The 9885-nt window shown below is 44.5% G+C and overlaps 1 non-coding gene across 1 annotated transcript; it reads right to left on the minus strand.

Annotated features, from left to right (window-relative positions):
* Positions 1-2924: 2924 nt before the first annotated feature.
* trnaw-cca (transfer RNA tryptophan (anticodon CCA)) lies at positions 2925-2996 on the minus strand. Its single transcript has one exon. It is a non-coding gene; the product is annotated as a tRNA-Trp (tRNA).
* Between the last annotated feature and the right edge of the window lie 6889 nt (positions 2997-9885).

The raw sequence follows: 9885 nt of genomic DNA on the forward strand, positions 1-9885 counted from the left end.
AGGCAGTGTATTCCAGATCCGAATAACTCACTCTGTCCCACACCCCGGTACCATTGCAGAAAATCTTTTCTGTTCATTTCATCCCTCATAAATAATTGAAATGAAATGTTTATTAGGAAATGCACAACATAAAAAGGAGAGAGAAATAAATGCTGAGCAAAATAGAAGTCAATGTTTGGAAGGTAAAAAGAGCAAAAGATGTAACTTTTATTCTGGATGAGTGAGAGGAATATATCACACTTTGGGGCTTTTTAAGAGGATTTACTGATAAACCTGGGATTTGAGAGGAAGCTGCTTCATGGTATACAGAACAAATTCAGCCCCTGGGGTGGAGCCAACAGCTGCACCGTCCAATAACAGACAGGACGGAGACACTGTCTCAGGCCTGGTGAGCTCAGTCGATGAAAGCATGAAACTCTGAATCTCAAGTTTTTGAGTTTGAGCCCACGGTGGGTGTTTTCTATTTCCTTTTTAGGCTGATTTTACAGGCGTTATCCAGCTCTGAATTCCTCGGCAGAGAGTTCAAGGAGTGTTTGAAATGAGATTCAACAGCAGTATGAGAAAGTCTCTCCTTGATTCAGGACTCTTACCTCTCTGCAGCATCTCGCTGCTGAAGATTGAACTTTTTCTCATTTCATTCTCAGCTCAGGGTCAGTGTGGATCACTGGGACTTCTGGCTGTCTCCCACTTCACAATCCATCAGTGCTGAGAAATCAATGGGGAATATTACTCACATGTTGTAATGTTTTATAAATACTTGAATGTATTTCACACTGTGTCCAACAGTGTGAATCTCCCCTGGTATATCAGCTCACCAACACTTCAACAGAACATTCACATAATGTGAGCTCTGACATCTGTTCAGATCCCATTCCCAAGACCTGGAAAGTGGGATTGGGCTGGATCGCTCTTTTTCAGCTGGCACAGACACGATTGCTAAATGGTCTCATTCTGTGCCATAAATTTTCTCCATTTTCTATGTTCTATGAAGTGAGGTGTTATTGGGAGGGGCAATTCCACCAGGGTTATATTTTATACCAAAAGAATGACACAAGGGATACTTCACATTTTTATTCATTCATTCATGCGATGTGGGCATCGCTGGCTAGGCCAGCATTTATTGCCCATCCCTAATTTCCCATGAGAAGGTGGTGGTGAACTGCCTTCTTGACCCGCTGCAGTCCATGTGGGGTAGGTACACCCACAGTGCTGTGAGAAAGGGAGTTCCAGGATTTTGACCCAGCGACAGTGAAGGAACGGCGATATAGTTCCAAGTCAGGATGGTGTGTGGCTCGGAGGGGAACTTGCAGGTGGTGGTATCCCCTGCATTTGCTGCCCTTGCCCTTCTCGGTGGTAAAGGTCGCTGGGTTTGGAAGGTGCTGTCTAAGGAGTCTTGGTGCATTGCTGCAGTGCATCTTGTAGACGGTACACACTGCTGCCACTGTGTGCCGATGGTGGAGGGAGTGAATGTTTGTAGATGGGGTGCCAATCAAGTGGGCTGCTTTGTCCTGGACGGTGTTGAGATTCTTGAGTTGGAATTGCACCCATCCAGGCAAGTGGAGAGTATTCCATCACACTCTTGCCTAGTGAATTGTGGATGGTGGACAGGCTTTGGGGAGTCAGGAGTCATGGATGAGTGAGAGGAATATATCACACTTTGGGGCTTTTGTAAGAGGATTTATTGATAAATCTGGGATTTGAGAGGAAGCTGCTTCATGGTTTACAGAACAAATTCAGCCCCTGGGGTGGAGCCAACAGCTGCACTGTAATTACTCACCTCAGGATTCCAAGCCTCTGACCTGCTCTTGTAGTCACATTATTTGTATGGCTGCCCATGGTAACCTCCATGATGTTGATGGTGGGGGATTCAGTGATTGTAGTGCTATTGACTGTCAAGGGGAGATAGTTAGATTCTCTCTTGTTGGAGATGGTCATTGCCTGGCACTTGTGTGGTGCGAATGTTACTTGCCACTTATCATCCCAAGCCTGTGAGACTGAAATAGCTCAGTTGGGAGTGTGTTGGACTGAAGATCCCTGGTTCAATCTGGGGTTTTGGCAGTTCTCCTTTATTCTGCATCGCCCTTTGGTTTTGACTCTTGAGCTGCACAATTTACACTGAAATTATTTACCCAACTCTGAAGGTTGGATTGGAATAGAGAGATATCAAGGATGGGAAATATTTACATTGTCTGCTTTTGCTTATTCTCTATCTCCTTGTGTCCTTTTCCCCAGTTTTTGAATCTCTCGGGGCCGGGTGAACATTTGATTTGCTGCACATGTCCCAAACTGAAGCCTTTTCCACATCTCTGGGCGGTCAGACTTGCTCTGTCTGTTTTTGCTGCTCGTGACCATTAACGAGAAAGGCCACGAGTTCAATGTTTATCAGCAAACGGAAGATAATTGGAAAGAATTCTGTGTTACTCCAGACCAGTGACAAAGATGCAATGGATGGTATTCAAAATAAATTCCCTTTGACATTTTATGTAAACTTGTTTGCATCTAAAAGTTGGATTTTAAGTGTTACAAAAATGTGTCAAATTAATGACTGACCATGTGACAGCGCACATGGGGATCAAATCCACAGCCTTGTTGTTATCAACACTGCATCCTAACCAACTGAACTAAGCGGCCGATAGACAGAGCCAGGTATGGGTTTGAGCCGCAAGCTGTGCGGTTTGTGTTTTATTTCTCACACTGGGTGACAGAGCGATTGTGCAAACAATGGACACATCACATCCCTGAAGCATTGTTCTGATATAAAACAGTGTGAAATAAGAACTGCGCATGGAAATGGAACGGAACCAGAAATCAGGATTTTAATCTATTAAAGTTGATCTTGAAATTCTTCGATGCACGAACATTCCAAGAGAACGAACTCTCTTCTGATATAAAATCCAGGAACATGAGCTGCTGGAAAACATAACTGAGCCTGACGCGATTTGAACACGCAACCTTCTGATCTGGAGTCAGACACGCTACCGTTGCGCCACAAACTCACACATAAAGTAAAGTCTTCCATTCCTGACAGATTTACTTCTTGTTCAGATTCAGTGATTGAAATTAATTCAATCCTCATCTGACCTCCGCTCTGGAAAGGCCTGCCACCCGACCTGAACCCGACGGGACCCGACGACCTGTGTCGGGTCCGGGTCGTGTTGGGTCGCTCTTCCGGGTCTGGCTTTCGGGCTCGGGTCAGGTCGGGCCAGGTTCGGGTCGGGCTGGGTCCAGGTCGGGCTGAGTCCGTGTCGGACACACACAGTAAGTATTACATTTAACTCTGCTGGGAAGTTGAGTTTAATAAGTGTCAAAAGTTGAAAAGCCAACCTAAGCTGGGAGTCCGGGTTATCAAGGAGGGAAACTCTGAGTCTGCTCAGTGAGCAAGTGAGCATTTCTATGACGTCATTGCGCTCATGCTGCAGCTTCCTGTAGATTCGAAATCGGGAGGTAGATAAAGTGAACATTCCAGTGGTCGGGTAAGGCTCGGGTTAGTTTGGGCGTGGAAATAAATGGAGATACTCGGGCCGGGTCGGGCTCGGGTCCAATGTGGTTCTGTCAGGTTCCTGACCTGAGCAGGCCTTTACCGCTCTGTCAGTTCAGTGCCTTATTTAAACTATTACTTGGAGTTCTGTTTTACAGGGTCTCGGCTGTTTAAGTGTTTCCCAGACCCACTACTCTGATTAATCAGACATTTTGCTGTTAACTGCTGCTGCTACAATTGAAATGTAAAAAAGAATTTCCAGTGACCTGCAACCAATGGACAAATACATTTCAGAAAGTTAAAGCTCATTCACCAATCCACAAATGTGTTTCTCTGCTTATATTTATAAACAACTCCTTCTCTCCACTATGAGAACTATACAATCACTCTAGTTATTTGAAAGTTAGTATAAGATGTTCCAGTTCATCAATTTTAAAACTGCAGCAGGTATTTTCCAGAAAACTTCTCTGTTGGAACCTCAGTCCCATTTAGATTGAAAGTGGACAATTAATGTATTCACTTGTTCATTGTGGACAGGTGTCTGACTTAGAATAAATCTCATTAACTTTCAATGAGGTGGCAGTATTTCTGTACCCCCATTTTACACAGTCTGTCCTGTTCATGCACCATGTTTTTATTCTCCTCTCCCATTCTCCACAGGATACAGATTGCAAGCATCATCAATCTAGCTGTTGAAAAGCATTGGAAGAATCTGGTCACACAGGTATTGAAACATTCATTTTCTGCCATTTTCCAAGTTGGTTGCTTTAAACACAGTGCGATGTGCAATCATCTTGAAAAGAGATTCTCTTCAATATCCAATACAAACTGAATTACAAACCTGACAGACAAACACAGGAGAACAAGTGACTAGTGAACACAAACCTCATGGTGCTCATTTTCAGATTTATTGCAGTCATCCGACAAAACAAGTGAAAGAATATTCCAGTGAAATGATTTGGAAAGTAGGGGTGACTTTTGTTGGTGCCTTTCTTTGCTCTGTTGGTGAAACTTTCTTGCACCTGACTCCTGTTCATGTCTCTGTTTCCTCTATTGAATGAGGAAGGAGGTATTTGATCAGAAATCAACTGGATTGAGTACCTTTGAGAGGGGATTTCTGCACCATCAGGGCTGGAAACAGGAGTGAGTGAAAGACAATGTGTGGAGTTTGATTTTGTACAGAGGGAGAGCAAATCTAACGGGACTGTGAGATATTGGCCTTGATTTTACAGCCCCAATTGCGGTGAACTCTGAGACTTTCACTGCTATTGAGGGTCTGAACAGCACTGCAACTGCTGGTACATGCACACACTAACACCAGCATCTGGAAGTTGTGGTGGTGAGAAATGTGCTTAGAAGGAGCCTCTGATCATAATCGCACCAGCCCACTCTTTAAAGTGACAGGGACCTGTAGTTCAGCAATTTGGCCTCATTTCCCACAATGTACCCTGATTTTTACCTGGGTTGGATTAAAGCCGGTACCAACAGGCTCAGGGGTGCTCGGGAAGGACTTTTCTGTTGACACAACAGCTCCACTATTCCAGGAAGACACCGGCAGCAGCAGTTGTCAACTTTCAGAGGGAGTTCAGACATTTAAAATGTTGTATTTTATTTCTTAATTGCATGTAACTTTTTAGCATAGCCTGATCAGAGTTCTTAAATTTACATCTGACTTTATTAACAAGATTGAAGTGCTTTTAAAAGATCTCTAAATGTATATGACTTTTTATCAAGATTTACTTGGCTTCTTTGGAAAGACTCTTGAGCAAGATTGAAGTGACTTTTAAAAACTACATCTTATCCTTTAAAATTCTGCTTCCATGTAGATGACATTGGAAGATGGCTTCAGAATAACTTAGACTATCTTTCTAACAGGTACTGCAACAGCTTAAGACCTACTTTTCTGCAAAAGCTGGTGAATTACCTTCCGGGAGCGGAGAGGAGCGGAGCGGAGCAGACCGATATGGACCGATATGAGGAGAACGTTGAGAGCGGAGCCTATAAATCCAATCCGAGGATCGAGGTCCAGTCTCTTACCTTCCAGGAGTGGAGTGGAGCACATCCAGTGTGCTGGAGTTTTGAAAAAAAAGAAGCCAACTGTGATGTCAGAGGAGGGCTGCAAGGTGATTGGTTGGTGAGTCACTGCTGTTAGTGTATTTAAATATCTTAAAGAAAAGGGCAAAGTTTTTTTACTTGAAAAAAAAACCTCTGCTGATAAGATGAGTACTACTAAAGTGTTTTTTTTATTCATTGTAGCTTATGAAGGACTTTAGATTGTCGTGGGTAGAACAAGGCCCCTAGTGTCATTAGTATTTTTTAATTAAGGGAGTAACTAATTAATCTAAAGGTAAGTCATGGCAGGAGAGCTCAGCCCCGTGATATGCTCCTCCTGCGCTATGTGGGGATTCAGGAACCCTCCCAGTCTCCATGACGACCATGTGTGCAGGAAGTGTATCCAGCTGCAGCTACTGGCTACTCGCATTATGGAGCTTGAACTGCAGGTGGTTTCACTGTGGAGCATCCACGAAGCTGAGGGCGTCATGGATAGCATGTTTAGTGAGGTGGTCGCACTGCAGGTAATGGATGCACAGGCAGAAAAGGGATGGGTGACCACCAGATGGAATAGTAGGAGCAGGCAGGTAGTGCAGGAGTCCCCTGTGGTCATCCCCCTCTCAAACAGATACACCGCTTTGGTTCCTGTTGGGGGGAAGACCTCCCAGGGGAAAAGAGCAACAGCGCGGTCCGTGGCACCACGGAGGGCTCTGCTGCACAGCAGGGGAGGAAAACGGGAGGAAGAGCTATTGTGATTGGGGATTCTGTCATAAGTGGTGCAGATAGGCGTTTCTGTGGCCACAAACGAGACTCCAGGATGGTATGTTGCCTCCCTAATACTCGGGTCAAGGATGTTTCGGAGCAGCTGCCGGAAATTCTGAAAGGGGAGGGTGTGCAGCCAGAGATCATGGTCCATATTGGTACGAACGACATAGGCAGGAAGAGAGATGAGGTTCTGCAAAGTGAATATAGGGAGTTAGGCAGAAGGTTAAAGAGCAGGACCTCTAGGGTTGTCATCTCAGGATTACTCCCTGTGACACGTGCTAGTGCGGGTAGGAATAGGAGGATTAGGCAAATGAATGCATTGCTGAAGACTGGCGTAGGCGGGAGGGCTTCAGGTACTTGGATCATTGGGATCTCTTCTGGTGCAGAGGTGACCTGTACAAGAGGGACGGGTTGCATCTGAACTGGAAGGGGACCAATATCCTTGCAGGGAGATTTTATACTAATACACTGGAGGGTTTAAACTAGTCTTGCAGCGGGGGTGGGACCCAAAGTAGTAGTCTCTCCGATGAGATAGTTGAGGCAAATGGAGAGGTTAAAGCAAGCAAGTCCAGTTGGCAGGCCAGGCAGGGGCAGGACAGGGAGCGTGGAAGGTCTGGTGGGCTAAACCGCATTTACGTTAATGCAAGTATCCTTACAGGTAAGGCAGATGAACTCAGAGCATGGATCGGTACATGGGAATGTGGTATTGTAGCTATTACGGAAACGTGGTTGAGGGATGGGCAGGACTGGCAGCTCAATGTTCCGCGGTACCGATCCTTCCGGCGTGACAGAGGTGGAGGTAAGAGAGGAGGGGGAGTTGCACTATTGATTCGGGAGGACATCACGGCAGTACTTATAGAGGATATTCCGGGGTGAATGTCCAGTGAGGCCATACTGGTAGAACTTAGAAATAATAAAAGGGTGATCCCTTTGTTGGGATAATACTGTAGGCCCCCCAATAGTCAGAGGGAAGTGGAGGAGCATATATGTAGGAAATCACAGATAGGTATAGGAATTATTGGGTTGTAATAGTAGGTGATTTTAACTTCCCTAATATTGACTGGGACTGCCTTAGTGCTAAGGGATCAGATGGGGAAGAATTTGTTAAGTGAGTCCAGGATAGTTTTCTGAAGCAGTACGTGGATGGCCCGACTAGAGAAGGGGCTACACTCGATCTCCTCTCAGGAAATGAGGATGGGCAGGTGGTTGATATGGCAGTGGGGCAGCACTTTGGGACCAGTGACCATAACTCTATTAGCTTCAAGATAGTTATGAAAAAGAATAGGACTGGTCCTCAGGTTGAAGTCCTAAATTGGGGGAAGGCTAATTTCCATGGCATCAGACAGGAACTCTCAAAATTTGAATGGGAGAGGCTGTTTACAGGTAAAGGGACGTCTGGCAAGTGGGAGGCTTTTAAAAGTGAGATAGGAAGAGTTCAGGGCCAGCATGTTCCTGTTAGATGGAAGGGCAAGACTGGCAAGTTTAGGGAACCTTGGTTGACGAGGGATATTGAGGGTCTGGTCAGGACAAAGAAGGAGGCATACGTCAGGTATACGCAGCTGGGATCGAGCGAGTCCCTCGAGAAGTATAGGGGATATAGGAGTATACTTAAGAAGGAAATTAGGAGGGCGAAAAGGGGCCATGAGATTTCCCTGGCAGATAAGATCAAGGCGAATCCTAAAAGATTCTATAAGTGTATTAAGAGTAAAAGGGTAGCTAGGGAGAGAGTAGGTCCCCTTAAGGATCAGTGTGGCATTCTATGTGTGAAGCCACGCGAAATGGGCGAGGTCTTAAATGAATATTTCTCGTCTGTATTTACCGTGGAGAAGGTCATGGAAGCTAGTGAGTTCAAGGGAGGGAACAGCGATATCCTGCAGCATATCAACATTACAAAGGAGGAGGTGTTGGAGGTTTTGAAGCGCATTAAGGTGGATAAATCCCCAGGGTCTGATCAGATGTATCCTCGGATGCTATGGGAAGCAAGGGAGGAGATTGCTGGGGCGCTGGCAGAGATTTTTGTATCATCGTTAGCCACGGGTGAGGTACCGGAAGACTGGAGGATAGCTAATTTGTTAATTAATAAATTAAATAACAAATCATGTCACCTCTTTCTCTTCTAAACTCTGGCGGAGACAAGCCTAGCTTGTCCAATCTTTCCTCGTAAGACAGCCCACCCATTCCATGTATTAGTCTCGTAAACTTTCTCTGTACTACCTCCAATGCATTTACATCCTTCCGCAAATAAGGAGACCAGTACAGTACTCAGTACTGCAGAAGAGGTCTCACCAATGTCCTGTATAGCTGAAGCATAACCTCCCTACTATTGTATTCAATTCCCATGGTGATAAATGATAACATTCTATTAGCTTTCCTAATTACGTGCTGGACCTACAGACTAACCTTTTGCAATTCATGCCCTCGGACACCCAGATCCCTCTGCATCTCAGAGCTCTGCAATCTCTCACCATTTAGATAATATGCTTTTTTATTCTTCCTGCCAAAGTGGACAATTTCCGACTTTCCCACATTATACTCCATTTGCCAGGTCTTTGCCCAATCACTTAACCTATCTATATCCCTTTGTAGCCCCCTTATGTCCTCTTCACAACCTACTTTCCTACCTATCTTTGTGATCAGCAAATTTAGCAACAATACCTTCGGTCCCTTCATCTAAGTCATTTATATAAATTGTAAAAAGTTGAGGCCCCAGCACAGATCCCTGTGGCACACCACTCGTTACTTCTTGCCAACCAGAAAATGACCCATTTATGCTGACTCTCTGTTTCCTGTCAGCTAGCCAATCTTCTATCCATGCCAATATGTTACCCCCGACACCATGAGCTTTTATTTTCTGCAATAACCTTTGATATGGCACCTTATCCTTCTGGAAATCGAAATACAATACATCCACTGGTTCCCCTTTATCCACAGCACATGTAACTCCCTCAAAGAACTCCAATAAATTGGTTAAACATGATTTCCCTTTCAAAAAACCATGTTGACTCTGCCTGATTACCTTAATTTTTTCTAAATGCCCTGCTATAACATCCTCTGTAATAGCTCCAAACATTTTCCCTCAGACAAATGTTAAGCTAACTGACCTGTCGTTTCCTGCTTTCTGTCTCCCTCCCTTTTTGAATAAATGAGTTACATTCACTCTTTTCCAATATAACGGAACCTGCTCGAATCTAGGGAATTTTGGAATATTAAAACCAGCGCATCAACTATCTCACTAGCCAATTCAGGACCTGGCGATTTGTCAACCCGCAGCTCCAACAATTTGTTTAGTACCACTTCCCTGGTGATTGTAATTTTCTTGAGTTCCTCCATCCCTTCAATTTCCTGATATACGGCTAATACTGGGATGTTATTTGTATGCTCAATAGTTAAGACCGATGCAAAGTATCTGTTCAATTCATCTGCCATCTCTTAATTATCCATTATTAATTCCCCAGACACACTTTCTATTGGACCAACAGTCGCTTTGTTAACTCTTTTCTTTTTAAAATATCTATCGAAACTCTTACTAGTTGTCTTGAAATTTCTTGCGAGCTTTCTCTCATACTCTAATTTTACCTTCCTTATCAATC

The sequence above is a fragment of the Heterodontus francisci genome, unplaced genomic scaffold (genome assembly GCF_036365525.1).
Source record: "Heterodontus francisci isolate sHetFra1 unplaced genomic scaffold, sHetFra1.hap1 HAP1_SCAFFOLD_51_2, whole genome shotgun sequence".
NCBI classification, from domain to species: domain Eukaryota; kingdom Metazoa; phylum Chordata; class Chondrichthyes; order Heterodontiformes; family Heterodontidae; genus Heterodontus; species Heterodontus francisci.